The 17,581-nt window shown below is 61.6% G+C and overlaps 1 protein-coding gene across 3 annotated transcripts in view; it reads right to left on the bottom strand.

Moving 5' to 3' along the window:
* OSBPL5 (oxysterol binding protein like 5) overlaps window positions 1-17,581 on the bottom strand; it is a 69,047-nt gene that overhangs the window by 31,338 nt on the left and 20,128 nt on the right. The window lies entirely within an intron of this gene.

The raw sequence follows: 17,581 nt of genomic DNA, 5'->3' as shown, positions 1-17,581 counted from the left end.
CCTGCCTAAGGACGCCTCGAGACCCCGCCTCCTGCCCTCCCCTGCTTCAGCTCCTCGGCTGGGTTTCTGATACCTGCACCCAAAGCACCTTAACTCGGAGAGGAAGTGCAGGTGTGCTTATGGTGAGGTGCACCCGAATCCACGCTCCGCCCAAGACATCACCTTCCTGCTTCACAGCACTGCCCAAACTAGCGTCCGGTTCCAACAGAAGCAGCAGCCCCGGGGGAGCCCGACGGCCAGTCCTTCAGGTGCCTGCCGTGCCCTCCCAAGCCCTGCCACTGCCCCGGTCTGCCCAGATCAGGAAAGAGGCAGCTCCCTCTGTCTCCTGCCCCCTTGCAGCCCCACCCCGAGTGGGGCCGGGGCAAGCAGCTCCCAGTGGACCGTACTGCGCCACCGACGTCAGCCCATTTTATGGATGAGAAAATCATGGCTCCAAGAGCTGATGGCCTAGCCTTGTGGTCACGGCCTGGCAGACGTTGGCAGAGCAGGAACTCCGGCTCTGAATCCTGGGCTCTTTCCACTTCCTGAGGACGTGCTGCATAAAGGCCCAGTGACCGATTTCTCCAGGCCCAGGGGTGCCTCCTGCCGCCTCCCGGGTGGGCCGGTGGCCTCCTGCCAAGCCCAGGACAAAGTCCCCGCTTTCTCCCCTGGCCCTGGGCCTTCCTGGGCGGGGCAGCAGACACACAGAGCCTTTCCTGTTGTGACAGGTGGGCGAGTGGACCCGGGCGGGGCTTCAGGAGTGGGCAGGGTGGCCCAGGGTTCCGTCGGCAGCCCCAGAAACTCCTCTGTGCTCCCTGCCCAGGGGTCAGAGTAGGGGGGCTCCAAGGCTGCAGTGGGCCCAGGGGCCCCTCCCTTCCTAATCACTACCGTGTCACCTGGCTAAGCTTGTTACCTCTGCCATTTCACAGATGGGGAAACTGGTTTCAGAGAGGTTGGGAGTTTTGGCCCCAGGTCGCACAGCTATTAATTGGCGACAGCTGTGCTTGAGTCAAGTAGGCTGATTCTCAATCCTGGCCCGGGTCCCCCCTCTCACCAGTTCAGCTTAGCTTCTAGCAAACCCACTGCGGGGGAGGAGGGGGCGGGCGTCTGGAAGCCCAGGCCCTGCTTGCAGAGTCCCCGTGGTCACTCACTGACTCCCCACGTGTGTCTCAGGCCAGGGAGCCAGCACCTGAGAGGAGGTCCGCCGCCTTCTTACTCATGTAGCTGAGATCTTCCAAGCACCCGGCTGGCAGCCAAGGTGAGTCAGACCTGCTCCTGCCCTGGGGGCCCCAGGACGGGTGATGAGGGATGACACAGGTAGGCCTCCCTCACCTGGAGCTGCATGTCTCTTAGGGGTTGAGTCTTGCAAACTTGGGGCAGGGAGAGGGGCTCCTGCCCACACATCTCAGCTCCCCCATCTGGCCATGTGCCCCGGCTCTACCAGGGCATGGTGGGGAGGGCACAGAGGTCACTGGCTGCCTTTCTTCTCCCCCAGCACAGCTAACAACCAGCGACCAGTGGGACTCATTAGTCTGTGAGCCCCACCATCTGCTCATATACACCATCCTCCCACCTTCCCTCCCTCCTTTCCATCCATCCATCCATCCATCCATCCAACCACCCATCTTCCCACCTGCCTATCTGTCCATCCATCTAACCTCCTAGCCATCCATCCATCCACCCAAACATCCAATCATTTAACCATCCATCCATCCACCCAAACATCCAATCATTTAACCATCCATCCATCCACCCAAACATCCAATCATTTAACCATCCATCCATCGATCCATCGATCGATCCATCCATCCATCCACCCAAACATCCAATCATTTAACCATCCATCCATCGATCCATCGATCGATCCATCCATCCATCCACCCAAACATCCAATCATTTAACCATCCATCCATCGATCCATCGATCGATCCATCCATCCATCCACCCAAACATCCAATCATTTAACCATCCATCCATCGATCCATCGATCGATCCATCCATCCATCCACCCAAACATCCAATCATTTAACCATCCATCCATCGATCCATCGATCGATCCATCCATCCATCCACCCAAACATCCAATCATCTAACCATCCATCCATCGATCCATCGATCGATCCATCCATCCATCCACCCAAACATCCAATCATTTAACCATCCATCCATCGATCCATCGATCGATCCATCCATCCATCCACCCAAACATCCAATCATTTAACCATCCATCCATCGACCCATCGATCGATCCATCCATCCATCCGAACTCTCCTCCCTCCTCCGTGAATCTCTCGTCAGCAGAGCAGCCTGATTTCCTGTCCCCCCTTCCTTCCTATTTGCCCAATAATCAGACACATCAGAGGTGACATCCAAGTGGCTGAACAGCTGGTGCAGGCAGAACAGACACCCACCAATCCGAGTGCAGTGCCGGCGTGCACCCGTGGATACCCCCTCTGTGTCCTGACACCCCAGACCAGGCGCGGGCCCCCAAAGGCCCCCCTCTGACCCACTCGGACAGCGAGGTGGCCCCTCTCCTTCGGCAAGGCCTCAGGGTGTACACGCAGCCCCTCGGTCTTCCCAATGCCCACCCCTGGCTGCTGTCTGTGATCTCATTTGGGGTCAAGGAGGGGGAGATGCTGCTTCGTTCATTTCAGAGCTAAATCCAGGGCCCCTCTCGCCAGAGGCTCCTCACTGCATCTAGAACACAGTCCGGCCTCTGTCTCCGTGTCCCTGTTTTCCAGGCCATCCAGGACCCCTACCCGCTCCTCCCACTTCATTCCCTGCCTGGCTCTGTCATCCACTTGCCCCAGACACACTGGCCCCGGTTATGTTCCTTGAACATGTTAAGCCCGTGCCCACTGGGGCCTCTGCTCTGACGTTCCCCCCCGAACGCCTTCGCCCACATCTCCGTCCATCCGTGTGGCTGGGTCCTTCTCAAATTCCACTCTCCGCTCAAATGTCACTTCCCAGAAGGTTGCCACCCCTCTGTCTCACACAATGCCACATCCCCGTGGAACAGTCCAAGTTGCTGGAGTGTCGCTCCTGCATTCCTTCTTCTGTGTCAACTTTCTTCCACCCCAGGATGCAAGTTCCAGGAAAGGGGACAGCACTGTCCCTCCCGTTTGCTGCGTCTCCCCAGGGCCGGGAGCAGGGACTTGCAGCGGGCGTGAGTGCCACTCCGCTCCAGGGCTTGGGGACCCCAGAGCCCGGGGTGAATGAAGGCAGCAGAGCAAACGCCCCTGGGCTTTGTTCCTCCTTCTCCGCGGGTTAGGGGAGGAACCTCTGGCCAGCGTCAGCTTGGGGGCCGATTTCCACGGTAACCCTGGTGAGGTTCCTGTCCCAGGCCTCCTGCCACGCCTGGTGCAGCCGAGGACTGAGGCCCTGCCCTCCAGGCACCGGCAGGAGGCAGGAGGAATCCGGCACCTGGCGGGTCTGCGGAACCTTGGAGGCTCCAAGCCGGGAGGACCGCCAACCTGATGCTGGGCTGACCATGCCCTTGGCTGCTGCTCTGCACCCCGCAGGGAAAGCCGAAGGCTCGTAGCCCAGGGAGCACAGACCCGTGAGGACGGGAGCCAGTCCGTGAGGATGGAGGGAGGGAAAGAAGAACAGGTGGATGAGGAAATAGACTCCCAGGCTGAGCCAGCAACCAGGGACCACACCCACGGCAGGCAGCTCTCTCCCTCTGTCCCGGCCTGGGCTCCAGCTGCCCAAGGGCTCAGGGCACGCTCTCTCTGGGCCCAGCCCTGGGCCCTTGGAGCCTGGGTTCTGCCCGCCTGAGCCGTCTCGGGCCGCCACGTGCCTTGCCCTCACTGGCCTCCCCAACCTCTGACAGCTGGCCTGTGCCCCGACCACAGTAACACCCCTCCGTTACCCTTGGTTACTGGGGTGATGCTCGTCTGTACACAGCTCGCCCTCGGCCTACAGTTGCCCAAATTCCTCCCCCGCTGCCATAAATGAGGCTGATTTGACATTTGGCTGTGGCTTCACTTGGTCCTTATTATCATGAAGTCCAGGTGTCTGAGGGGACACTGCAGGGCCTGGAGGAAGGAGCCCAAGGGCACCCCGACACGGTGAGACGGTCCTCGACACAGCACGTGACGGGGCCTGAGTGTGAGGGGCCCTGACATTCCTGTGCGGGAGCCTCGGGTGTTTCAGCAAGAGGGGGGCCCCAGCCCAGAGACCCCCGGGCCCGCTACGGGGGAGCTCATAGTGGAGGCCAGGAAGCAGGAGGAGGGGCGGCGGTTGGGGAGAAGGTCACTGGGTGTCTGTGGCCTGGGACTGCCCAGCCCTGGCCAAGCCTCGGGGGAGGGTTTTGCAGGCCTGGAGCTCAGCAGGGAAGCCGCTCCAGCCCCTGCTCAGACCCAAGACCAAGCCAGCCTCGGGGCTTGGGAAGGCGTGGCAGCGTTTCCCACGCTGACCTGCAGGGTTTAGGGCGCAGGTGTGGCCAGCTTCCTGCAGGCCCTGGCAGTGGTGGCACTTCTGGGGGACGGTGGGCTGTGGCTTGCTGCGGGAGCCCTCGTGGCCCACCCAGCAAGCAGGAATCCCAGCCCTGGAGGCACACGTGCCCCTGGGGACAAGCCGCCTGCCGATGGGAGCGCCAGGTTTGTCTGTCTGAGCGAGCATTCCTCCCCATCGAGGCAGGCGGCCAGGCGGGCCCACCCCTTGGCCCGCGAAGCTCCAGGTGAGGCAGGGCTGGCCTTCTACCCCTCCTCCTCCCGGCTGGTCCCCGCAGAGGAACCCTGACCCTGGCTCACCCTGTGCAGCTGCCCTTCTCGGCCGCCACAAAGTCAGACCCCGAAGGGCCTTTCGGGAAGGAGGGGGGCAGGCACCAAACCTTTGGGAAAGGAAGCACCTAGAACCTGGGCCTGGGGTGGAGACTCACTGCCCGACGCCAGGCACGGCTCTGAGCGGAGATGCCGGTCCCAGAGCCCTCTCGGGGGCAGCACGTCTGCCCGTCTTGGGGCCCGAGGCACACACCCCTCGTGTCTTAGTTCGGGCCATGCGGTAACTCCCTGCCGGGCTGGGCTTCCGCTGTGGGGCACATCCCAGCTGATTCCTCGACTGCCTGAAGCCCCGGGTACCCACTCAAGCTGGGCACCTATAGGGCCAACGCAGCATTTCCAGAATGAATTAGCTCACGTTGGCAAGGGGGTTGAGAGGGGCTAGGGCTGTCGCGGGTCAGGGAGTAGCCCTGGGGGCCCAGAGCAAGTAGGGCAGGGGCCCCTCCTGCAGCCCTGCTCCGGGCAAGGTGGCGGCTGTCCGGGCATCCAGGGCCGGACCCGCCTCCCCGGCGTCCTCTGAGTCCCAGCAGCCTCCCTGCAGCCTGCTCCAGACTCCTATGCCCCGCCTGCACCCCGAGGATGCAGAATGCCAGGGCCGATGGGCACCACGGGGGCCTCAAGTGAAACATCACTGCCAGTAGCCGTCAGGGTCCTGCAGCCACAGCGGGGACGTATCCACGGGTGGTGTCTGGGTGCATCCCCGCCCGGCCACAGGGGGCTGGACAAGGTGACCTTCAAGTTCTACCCTGGCTCAGGAGCCGTCCTGTCAACCGCAGGTGCCTCCTGGTCCCCTTCCTTAGGGCTCCCCACTTCCTCCTGCCCCGTTGCCACTCCCGGGCCACCTGGGAGGTGAGGGGGACAGGTAGGGGAGCCCAGGACGGGAGGCAGCTCCGACTTCCGGCTTGGCCGCCCTCACCCTGCACGGCCTGGGCAGGCTCCTCGGCTTCCGTTTCCCTTCTGGGGCACGAAGGTCCCCCAGCGTCGGGGGCAGACGGGTCCCACGTGGTGCTGGCCCAGAGTGGATGGGGTATAGGTCAGGCTCGGCCCTGCCCGGGCCAGCCCCGTGTCCCTGAGTTCCAGCACTTGCTCGGGCACCTGGTAGGTGACAAGCTCTCTGCCCCGGGCCAAATCCGCCTGGCCAACATCAAGGCCTGGAGAGCTGCACAGAGCCCACCCTGCCCCTCCCCTCTCCCACTGGAAGCTGCCTTCTGAGCAGTTATTTGCCTCTAAACGCTGTCCCCTCCCTCCAGAGGCCCACCTTCGGGCCAGAACAATGTGATCTTTGTAAAGAAAGGTCATTGGTGCCTTATCAGCCAGCACAGGCAGGACGCCCAGCCCGCTTATCTGGGGCCAGAATCCGCTGAGCCGCTTGCAGCCCGCTTATCTGGGGCCAGAATCCGCTGAGCCGCTTGCAGCTCTCGTTGGGAAGGGCTGAGGCTCTGAGAAGGAATCCAACAGAATCCCGGACTCACTTCGCATCCCACCTGCAGGCGTGGAGGTGGGGGAGACGATTCTGAGCCTGGGAAAAGGTCCAGCCCTGCCTGTAATGGCTTTGTGGCCTCAGCTGGCCATGCTCGTCTCTGAGCCCCTATTTGTAAAGGGGGGGTTCCTCTGAGTGGGGGTGGCAAAGTCCCCTGCAGAGGCCGAGACGGTGAACCCAGTGTGAATTCCTGGCTGCCTGGTTAGCTTTCTCACCAGTGGCTGAGTGTCACAACTGGCCCAGCTGTGCTAGAGGGTAGGAGGGCAAGGGTTCCTGGGCAGGGGAGATGCGGCTCGGGCCACGGGGTGCTCTCTGTTAATTGGTGGGTGCAGGAGAAGCAGGCACTTGCAGCCCGGCCACCACCAATGTGCCTGCACTCACAGTGCACTCACTTCTGCTTGAACGAAACGGATTGTAAAAGGCGAGGGGGAAAATGCTCTGAAATCACAGATAAGCTCAGGGATGAAGCAATGTGAACCCACCTGCTTGGCTCTCTGTCTGCACACCCAATGGAGAGGTCAGCAGATCCCAGGGAAGGACAGTAGCCATCAGTTAAAGGACAGCAACCATCATGTCAACACCACACATTTGCATTCCAGAAACTTGCTAAGGTCCCAAGGCTAGTGACCATGAAGTCCCTGCCATGAGGGTCCAGAAACATGTCCTGGCTACTGTCCCCCAGCTGGACCTAGCATCTGGGGCTCAAACTGGGCAGCCTGAGCAGCCCCCACGGGAGCAGCAGCCCCTTCAGCGCACCCTGGCATGTGGGCGCATCCCTGACGGGTCCAGACCAGTGTTCAGAACTTTGGACCTGTGCTGATGGACCCCTGGCGCGTCCCAGGCCCTTTCAGATGCATTATTCCACCTGATGTGATTCTTATGATATCGGAGAGGTGAGGGTAGCAGATCTCATGATCCCATTTTAAAGATGCAGATCTCATTTTAAAGAGGTCCCAAGAGCAGAAAAGACCAGCCTGAGGTCCAGTGGCTTGAACCATGCCCGGGTCCCCGCGAGGTGGCACAGCTTCAAGCCCCCAGTCCCCGTGCACCTTGAAGATGGCTGAGGGCAGGGACAGAAGGGAAGTGGGTACAGGATCCTGGGGGAGGTGGTGGGAGTCGGGTCTCCCCCAGAGAGACAGTTCCCAGACAGGCCACCTCGGAGCGGCTGAGCCCTGCGGAGAGGGGCAGGAAGAGGCCTGCCCTGCTCAAGGCCTTGCCTGGGTGTTCTCGGCTGACTCAGCCAGATCACGTGGCTGTGGGAAGGGCCGGGCCCTGGCACCCGCCCACCTGGCTTCCTGACCGACACGGGGCCAACTGGCACACTCAGTACCACGATCGGCTGGCCTGGGCACTGCCCACTTGCCACTTCCTCTGCAGCAGGCCCCTCCCGCCCAGTTCTAGGAAGGCCGGGCCACTGTGGCCTGATCGGATGTGGTCCCCGCTGCAGGCCTGACCCCACCCTGTCCTACCCAGACCCTGCCCGCCCACCGGTCCCAAATGAGAGTTTGAGTTTCTGACGCAAACTGCATCCTGGCCGCAGTGCTCTGGGACGGGGAGGGGGTGGGGAGAGGGCGGGTGATGTGCAACCAGGCGGGAGTGCAGGGCAGTGGGGAGGACGACGTGGAGGGGGAGGCAGGAGACCCCAGGAGATGGGCCTGTCGAGGGTCGAGGGTCGGGGCTGCCCACCCTCAGGCCCAGCATCTGAACCAGGCAGCTGGATCTGGGCCCCGGAGTGACCGCACGCCCGAGTCACTGCCCGTGCTGTGGGGCTGGCTGCTGACCTGAAGTCCTCCACACGCTGGGGGGCTCTCCCAGGGGTGCTGATGTCTCCCGGACACCCCCTGTGGCCTGGCTCTCCCAGTGGGGCTTCTGCCCTGCGTGACCCCTCGCCCGGGAGACGCCCCACAGGCCGCCGCCTGCCTGGGTGGTGGCGGCTGACGGACGGCAGTTAGGCGGCTGCCCTGGGGGGCACTCGGCCACAGATGGGCACCCGCCATCTGGACCCCACGGCTGCCCATCTTCCCTCATTGCAGGGCCGAGCCTGGGCGGGAAATTCCAACAAGAAAAGGAGAACCAAGTGGGCCAGGGGCTGCTGTGGCCCAAACTCCCTCCCAGCGGGCAGGGAGGGGCGTGGAGGGGGTTGGGAGAAGAGGGGAAGTGGTGGGTCATCGCCGACCCTGAGGGGATCCTGGGGGCTCAAGTGAGCCTGCACTCCCCTCCAGACCCCTCCAGCCTCAGCCTCTCCCCCTGCCCACCCCCTGCTCCCCCCATGGGACCTTCCGCAGCTGCTCCTGCCCTGGTGGCCCTGGGGTGGGCGCTGAGTGGGCCTGAAAACTAGGTAGGTGAGACCGGCAGCCCCTGGAGGAGCGGTGGTCCAGTAAACAGAAGGAACCGAGGCCAGGAGGGCTGCCAGCGGATGGGTGGGCCCGAAGCCTGCTGGGGGTCCCCGGAGGGGGGCACTGGCCCTGGGCTGTGCAGGGCGGGAATGGGCACAGCCGGGGGTCTACCTCAGGGCATCTCTGTCAAGGATCTCCCTCTGCAGGGGAGAATCTGGCCCAGGTTCCCTGAGCAACACCCACCATCTTGGGCTGTATTAACAGAGAGTGAGCCCCCAGAAAAAGGGAGGGGGTGATTCCAGTGGGCCCTCCTTGGTCAGACTGCTGGGTTCTGCCCTGCGCGTCTCAGCAAGGGGTGGCCCAAAGGAATGCTCCGTGAAGGGCCAGGGCGGTGCCGCCGGGGAGTGGTGCCACCTGGGGAGGGTGCACACAGCCCAGCTCTCCTCTGTGTCCCTCGGGTGATTGATGATGTGAGCTCCGGGCAGGGCGGGGCTCACGTGGGGCTCAGACAACCGCCATCTGGGGAAGGGGAGGTGCGGCGCTCACAGCCCAGGAAAAGGCAGAGCGTGCGCTGAGGCAGGTGGGCTCCTGAAAGCACCTAGAAGCTCCCTAAGAGACTCAGCAGTGTTCCCCCCCACAACTTGGGTGGGGGGCCCCCACCCCTGAAAAGGCTCAGGTCTCCCAAAGAGGTCATGGTGGTGGGATCCGGAGGTATGGGTGCAGCAAAGCCTTCCTCGCCCCCAGCCCCTGCCCGTGCCCCAGCCCTGCAGCGTCCCTGGAATTGGGTCGGGCACCCCTAATCCAGCACCTTGGCCACACCTGAGCAGGCAACACTGTAGCTCCTGCAGGGAGGTGGCTGCCCGGTCTGCTGGCTGAGAACGCTGAAGCACGGCGCGGCAGGGTGCCCCCAAACCCGCTCAGGACCCCACACGAGCACCAGGAACTCAGCCTCATCGGGAGGGATGCAGCCTCCGTCTCCTCCCTCCTACCCCAGCCCGGCTGACCCGGGCCAGTTCTGAGTGCAGAGAAACCCTTCCTCTCGCCAAGAAAAGGCGACCTCACTCACGTGCCACCTTCACAGGCTCTCTGGTGGGTCATCTTAAATGCCAGCCAGCCTGGCCCCCGGCTGCTCGGTGCTGGGTCGGGGGCGCACGCTGGCTCGCGCAGGGGAGATGAGGGCCTGATCTCGCAGGACCCACTCTCAGCAGCCCCTGGTCCTGTGCTCTTGGGTGCGTGAGGTCCACGGAAATCCAATGCCCGCTTTTCCCACAAGTCGCGCAAAGTATACCCCAGCTGGACTGTGCCCAAGGCTGGTTCTGGGACATAAACGGAGCATAATTCCCGCACGGTGTCCACCAGCTCTGCCTGGCCTCGGGGCTCTCCCCAACCAGAGAGAGGGGCACCGAGGACCCAGCAAGCCTGGACCTCCGGGGACGGGCAATGTCTCCCCACCCACCATGCTGTACAGCATCGAGCCGGCGACTGGGGGTCTGGCTGGGGCGTCCCGGCTCCCTGATCCCCCAGGCTTGCGGCAGCCCAGGGTTGGCCGTGGGCACCTCATTTCTGAGACCAAGGAGGTCACAAGAAGGGCACCTGGTTAATTTTATGCATCCACTTGACTGGGCCACATGGGAGCTCAGACATTTGGTCAAACACGATACTGGGTGTGTCTGGGAGGGTGTTTCTGGATGAGACTGACATCTAAATCAGTCGACTCAGTAAAGCAGATGGTCCTCCTCAGTGTGGGTGGGCCTTGTCCAATCAGTTGAAGGCTTAAATAGCACAGAAGGCTAAGCCTCCCCGACTAAGAGAGAATTTCTCCTGCCTGATGCCTTCGGACTGGGGTGTTGGATTTTTTCTGCCTTCAGACCTGAACTGAAGCATCCACTCGTTTCCTCGGTCTCGAGGCCGCTGGCTTTTGGGGTGGAACTAAACCATCAGCGCCCCTGGGTCTCCAGCTCGCCAACCACCCGCGGATCTTCAGACGGCTCAGCCTCCGTGATGGTATGAACCTATTCCTTACAATAAGTCTCTCCCTCTCTCTCTCTCTCTATATATATATACATGTTTATTACATATAGATTATACGTCTACAGGTACACACACCAGACAACCCTGAACAACACACCCGGACGTCAGGCTGCCCTCTCCTCCTGCTATGATCACTCACAACACAGCACAGGGGCCCGTGATGAGAGCACGGGTGTAGCCGGCAGTGAGGCAGCACCACGGGGTGGGGAGACCAGCCACGCACCTATCAGTGCCTCGGTTTCCTCGTCTGTAACAGGCTGATGACAGCACCCCTCGTAGGGTTATTGTGGAGACAAGGCTCGCAGAGGGTTTAGCATAGCAGCACCAACAAACATGAACTACTACCGTTCGCAGCACGGAGCCCTGAAGAGATAAGCCTGACATCAGGAGTGCAGCGATGCCCGGGGCCGGGGAAGGCTTGGCGTGGGGCCGGACAGAGACAGCGCAGTCCCCTTTCCGGGGAGCCGTCCATGGGGAAACCAAAGCCCTCTGGGGGACTGAGGCTGAGAGGTGGGCTCCCGACAGAGCTGGGAAGACCGGTGTGACTGCGAACACCGCCACGGGGCCACGGAACACAAATGTGAGAGTCAGGCGTGCGCGCGTGGGCCCATGGCCAGCTCCTCAGCTGGTTTGCTCGACGGCCCCGGGGATCCGGGCGGGCAGACGCCGTGCAGTAATTATACCCTAGTTTTGTCCCAAACCAGCCTCGGCCACACTGCAGGTGGAAAAGACTTTGCACAACGTGTGGGAAAACTGAGCATGTGATCTCAGGGAAGCGGATCCGCCTCCCTGCTTCCCACGCTCCATAGGCTGTGCAGCCCGGCACGCGGCTGCCACCCCTTTATTTGGTGTCGACGTTGTAGCCCCCGGAGGGCTGAGACAGAGAAGCGTGATCACGGTCTGGGTTAAAATAACTGAACTTATGCCAAGAACCAACTATTTACAACACACACGATAACTCACAGAGAGAAAACAAACTTATGGTTACCAAAGGGGAAAGGGGGGGAGGGATAAATTAGGAGTTTGGGATTAACAGATACACACTACTATATATAAAACAGATAACCAACAAGGTCCTACTGCATAGCACAGGGAACTCTACTCAATATCTTGCAATAACCTATAGCGCAAAAGAGTCTGAAAAAGAATATATATGTGTAAAACTGAATCACTTTGCTGTACACCTGAAACTAACACAACATTGTAAATCAACTATACTTCGATTTTTAATAAAAGTCCGAAATTTAAAAAAAAACAAACAACACTTACGATAGAAGCCACGCCACCTGGCTTAACATACAATTCTATTGCTTCCTCTTTAATGCCCAACTGGCTTCGGACTCCACAAAACCCCTCCCTGGCCTTGTCCGGGTGGAGGGCGAAACCTCCTTTCCTAACTGTTCCCCCCGAATCTCTCCTCTGAAGGAAACGAGCTCCAGATCCAGGGCCGGGGCACTCTGTCTGCCCCGGACCCAGCCGAGCATCCTTGGGCCGCCACCCCTGCTCCTCGAGGCTGGAGGGGGAAACAGAGCCTCACTGGGAGTGACCTGTCTCTCGGGACCCTTAAGAGCCTTGGTCCCATTCCTGTGCGCCCAGCCTGCTCGCTTAGGGGAAACCGCTTCCCCTTGAACCTTCAGACGAGCGGGTTCCCCGCTCACGGGGAGCCCCGGGGGACTCACTGAGTGGGAGGACACCGCCCCTGTCATGACGGCTCCTGGCGAGGATGGGACGTGGCTCTCAGGACCCAAGCACCAGAGGGCAAAGACCCTGGGCTTCCTGCTCACCTGGGAATGGCCGGCACCCGGCTTCCTCCAGGAGAATCTGCACTGGGGGAGGACATGGACCCCCGACACCCTCCCACCCAGCACTGGGCCAGTGGGGTTTCCAGTAGGGCTGGAGCTCATTCTTACATAACCCTGGGGTGCAGGGCTCACCGAGGTTTCCAGGAGTCGGGTTTTGGGGGGTTTCGTCACAACTTGAGTGCACGGAGAGGGCAGGAGGGGGCCTGGCTTCTCTGATGTCCAGGGCGAATCCTTGCATAAACTGAAAACTCCTTCTTGCTGGACGGTCCCAATCCTCACACAGCGGCAGCTCCCCCCAGGGCACACGCACCCCTGCATCGCGTCCTGCAGGGCACTGAGGAGTCAGCAGGGGGGCGGCAGGCACCATGCCCCACCTCCCCTCCTGCCGGCCTCCAAGCCTGTCCAGGGCCTGGGAGGATCCTAGGTCTTGGAAGCAAAAGAGACCGCAAGCGTTGCAGTGCTCCGTTTTCCCGCCTTCTCTCCATTTTACAGATGCAGTAACTGAGGCCCCAAGGGCGAGCTGACTCACCCGGGGACATGTGGCCGGGTGGCACCGCCCCCTTGACTCCCAGCTCACCCGGGGCAGGCGTGCTTGCCCCCCGACCCCCCGCCCGGCGTCAGCCCCAGGGGAAGGGCTGCCCACATCTGCTGGGACTGCCCTGAGAGCCAGAACAGGAACTCCGGAGAGAGAACGTTTATTGGGCTGCAGGTCTGTACAGCAGGGAAGCCCACTGCCTCCTCGCCATATCCCCAGCTTTCCCGGCCCCGCCACCTGCAAGAGCCCAGGACCCCTCTGGGGGGATGGGCCGCCCTTTTCTCCCCCACGTCCTGTGCTTCTCCTGCCACTTCCCCTGCAGCCCAATCCGTGAGCACCTACTCTGCGCTGTTCCGCCGCCCTGGCCCTCCTGCAGCCCAGCCCGCAGGTTTTAACTCGGGGAGGGGCTGTCTGTACTTCTGGCTGAAGCCCACGGGGTCTTCCTGCATGGCTCCTGGTGCCCCTCCAGCCTCCAGCTCAAGGCCTTGTTCACCGCTGACCCGCTGGGCGGGCAGCTGCTGGGGCGGGAATGGAAGCCCTGCCTTCCAGGCCCTTCTGGGCTAACCAATAGGGGCAGCCCCCCACCCAGTGACCCCCCAAGTCAGGCTGTGGGCCTCCCAGTCACAGCCTCCACCTGCCACTCCCTGCTGGTTTCTGGGGAAACCCATTCCGTCAGCTGTCATGCGCCTGGCGGAGAAAGTGGCCCTGCCAGTCGGGCAGCACCAAGCTGGCACTGGGCCGAGGGCCCCCTCCTTGTCCTGCCACGGTAGGGACAGTCCAGGGAGGTGACCTGACATCTCAGGGATGTGGTCACCAAGCTTGCGGACCCCTGGCCCTTCCTCCAGACCCTTTTGCTCACTGGACCCTCCAGCCCACTGTCAGGGCCCAAGCAAACCCCACTTGAGGGTGTCCAGCTTCCTGGTGCCAAAGTGTCAGTGTGACATCGGCCTGAACCACGAGACATTGCCGGGGGGGGGGGGGGGGGACATGCCAAGGGCTCACAAAGAGACCAAAAGAGAAACAAGCAAGAAATGAAAACCTATATCCACAAGCAACGTGCACACACATGTCCAAAAAGCAGAAGCAGCCCAGACTCCCATCAGCTGATCAATGGCTAACCAAACTGTGGTCCATCCATACCACGGAATATTATTCAACATGAGAAGGAATTCATGCTGAATTCATTAAGAGGAACCGTCTAGAAGGCACCATGCAGAAGTGATGATGGATGCTGTTTCTTTAAAAAAAAGTCAAAATTTCAGGACTTATCACATTTCCATTGATCATAATCACAGTGGCCAGTGGCCCTGCCAGCCTCCGGCCAATCTTGAGCTCCGTGGAGTGGACCCATGGCCCTCTCACCAGGTGTGTAGTCAGTACGCCTGACCCGTTCTCCAGACACTGAAGCGGCGGCCGCCCAGCCCGAGTCCTGCCACCGTGCCTTGTCCAGTGGAGATACTGAGGTTTGGAGAAGGGTCCAGAGACCCCCGACGACCCCCGAGGTCAGGGCTCCCCAGGGCCATTGGGGCTGAGAAATGGCCCTGTGGGAGAGGTGAGAAGGCAGGGCTTGTCCTCCAAGCTCTGAGACCTAAATCTGGGTCTGTCCCCTGACACATTGGTCACGCCATGAAATGACAAGCTCTAAAGCGTGAAGCTGCATCGGGCACCTCGTGAGCAGAAAGTGACAGCTAAAAGTGAGACCGAGCGTGACGGGGGACACAGCGACCGCTCGGAGGCCGGCTCGGGGTCAAACGTGTCCCTCTGGGTCGGGATGAGCTTTACAGATACCTGTCCAGACAGCTTGCTGCCCCTTCGTCTATGCCTGCCTTCGGGGACGCCCCAGGGGACCCAGCCTGCCAGTCGGCGCTCCCTCTGGGCCCCATCATTCGCCCTAAAACACCTCCCCTTGGTTTCGACAGACAGCCCCGTCCCAGCCCCCGCGGGCGGCGCCCTCCCTGGCCCCAGGAGAGGTCAGGCTCCTGGATTATCTGATGTGTGGGAGGGGCCCACATGCTGAGACCACAGGGCCATCCCCTCCAGGTTGTCCTTTCTGACTGGGGAGGAGGTTTGACATCCCCCCTCTGCCCCCCAGCCAGTGAAGGCCAGTCCAAGGAGACAGAGGGACTGGTGGCTTTACCCATCAGGGCTGGACCCAGAAGGGCCTTCTTCCTTCTGGAGGTTAGAGGTCACAGCAGCCAGTGTCCCCTGTCACCTGCTGACTGTAGAGGTGGCCGGTGACAGTGGCAGCTTCACTGGGTCCTGAGGCTTTTTGGAGAGAATTAACAGCTTTCCACAGAGAGGGGCTGCATCAGTGTCCTGGGGCGGCCAGAACAGAGGACCACAGGCTGGGCAGTTCAAACAACAGAAACGGATTCTCTCCCAGTTCTGGAGGTCAGAGTCTGAAATCAAGGTGTCGGCAGGGCCACACCCTCAGAGACTCCCTCCTGCCTCTTCCAGCTTCTGGGGGCCCCAAGCACTCTGTGACTTACAGAAACATCCCTCAGTCTCTGACTCTGTCTTCCCGTGGCCTCCCCTGCGTGTCCATGTCTCAAACCTCCCTCTCCTTCCCTTTCTCCTAAATCACTGGATTTAGGGTCCACGAGATAATCCAGGATGACCTCGGTCAAGACCTTTCCCTTAACTACCCCTGCAAATTCCTAAATCCAAGTAAGGATGCATTCAGGGCTTTTGGGGTTAGGATTTAGACATATCTTTTGGGGGTCACCATTCAACTCACTGCAGGGAGTTTCAGGGGCACCCAGCCCAGCAGAGACCTGGGGTGGGGATGAGGCATATCAGCACCTTGCAGCCACCCACGGGAAGGTACGCAGTGCTCCCCTTGGCTGCAGGGGTCCCAGTGGTCCTCGTCCCCTTGTCCCCTCCGCTTGCACCTGCCCCTCCCTCTCACCTGGGTCATGCCGACACCCATCAGCTCCTCCCACCGTCCCATCACCCTCAGCAGAGCCACCTTTTACCCTGTCACCCCTTTGACTGACCTCCTAGGGCTCCATCCCCGGATGAAGCCTCAGACCCTCGCGCCCCCGCCCCTCCACCATGGAGCCCCCAGCGAGCTCCTGGGAGGTGGCAGCTCTCCTGCCATGCAGGCGGCCCTGGTACCAGGTCCCAAATGCCAGGCAGCTTCACGCATCCCTGCCTTTGGTCTCCCGGGTCCCTGGGCCAGCGGTGCCTCCCCGCTGCCTGACAGCCCCCTCCAGACCTGGCACCGGCCCCAGCACTCAGCTTGGTGTCACCCCCGACCCTGAGCCTTCCAGCAAGCTGGTCCTGCCCCCAACTGCTGCTTCCTTTTTTTTTTTTTTTAGTATTTATTTATTTGGCTGCGCCGGGTCTTAGTTGCGGCATGTGGGATCTAGTTCCCTGACCAGGGATCGAACCGGGGGCCCCCTGCATTGGGAGCGCGGAATCCCAACCACTGGACCACCAGGGTTCTCGAGGGTTGCGAAGATCTGTTCTGGCTCTGGCCCAGCACCGGCTGGGGACCCCGAGGCTGGGAAGGGCCGTGTCCCCCGGAGCCCGAGCATCCCAGGGGTGTGTTCTCGGGGGCCGACTTCTCAAGGCGCTATCACAGACTCAAGCCCCCACCCCGACCCGGCAAGAATCGAGTGTCATTTTACAGGCGAGGCCTGGGCAGGGAGGGGGGCCTGGGGCTGACGGGATCTGAATGGAACCCAGGCCTGTGGCCCTTCTGGAACGAGCGGTGGTCCATCACATGCTTTCTTTGTGTCATCACTGGAGGAAAGTCACGCCGCCCAGCGGTGCTCCCCGATGATTCGGGTGGGCTGAGGGCTGTCTGGGGAGTCCCCGCTGCCCCCCCTGGGTCACGCCAGCCCCAGCAGCATCGGCCCCAGAGCCCAGAGCAACCGATGATCATTTCTAACTGATGCTTACATCGGGGAACCCCGGACGGACACCTGGAGCTGGTGGAGGCCCGGGAGGTGAGCAGTGTGCCCTGTGGGAGGGTGGCAAGGGGTCTCTAAAGGTCTGGGGGCCCTTGCAAGGGAGGGGAGAGAAGATGTAAGTGGCCACCCCAGCCTGAGAGGGGGCTGGGCTGCAGCAACATGGTGGCCGGGGCCCCCGACGGGCATGGCTGCTGGACCCGGGGACAGGGCGTGGCTGGTTCCCACCGTCCGGCTGGTTTGGGCCCTGGGCTTCCGCTGCACTTCGGGTTATGTGTCTTCAGCAGAACCGCTGGGCCGCCGGCATGTGGTGATGGGGAGCAGGCAGGTTTCTCCTCGGGAAGGGGGCTGATCTTGGGGTCCCTCCAAGGCCCGGGAGAGGATGGCGTTGGCCTTTGCAGGGCCTGGCACAGAGAAGCACGGACCTCGAGAGTATCAGGGGCATGGAGCCCGTAAACCGAGGGGGCCTGGCACCTCTATTGCTCATGTGTCCCCCGCGCCCCTGTTTTGCGGGGGGAGCTGAGAGTTTAGACGCGGCTCGGCTGAGGACAGAGGGGTCTTGTTGCTCCAGTGCCCCGCAAAGCCCAGGGATGAGTAAGGACCGTGCTCCTCAGAGAGGGGACGGGCATGCACGGCGGGCCGGGGCTGGGGGAGGCCAGGTGGTGGGGCGGGTCCAGGCCCCAGCTCTGCCCCCGGGGATCCTGCCCAGGCTTCAGTTTTCAG

Source organism: Balaenoptera musculus, chromosome 8 (assembly GCF_009873245.2).
Source record: "Balaenoptera musculus isolate JJ_BM4_2016_0621 chromosome 8, mBalMus1.pri.v3, whole genome shotgun sequence".
Lineage (NCBI taxonomy): Eukaryota > Metazoa > Chordata > Mammalia > Artiodactyla > Balaenopteridae > Balaenoptera > Balaenoptera musculus.
This window is presented reverse-complemented; position numbering and strand designations above follow the sequence as displayed.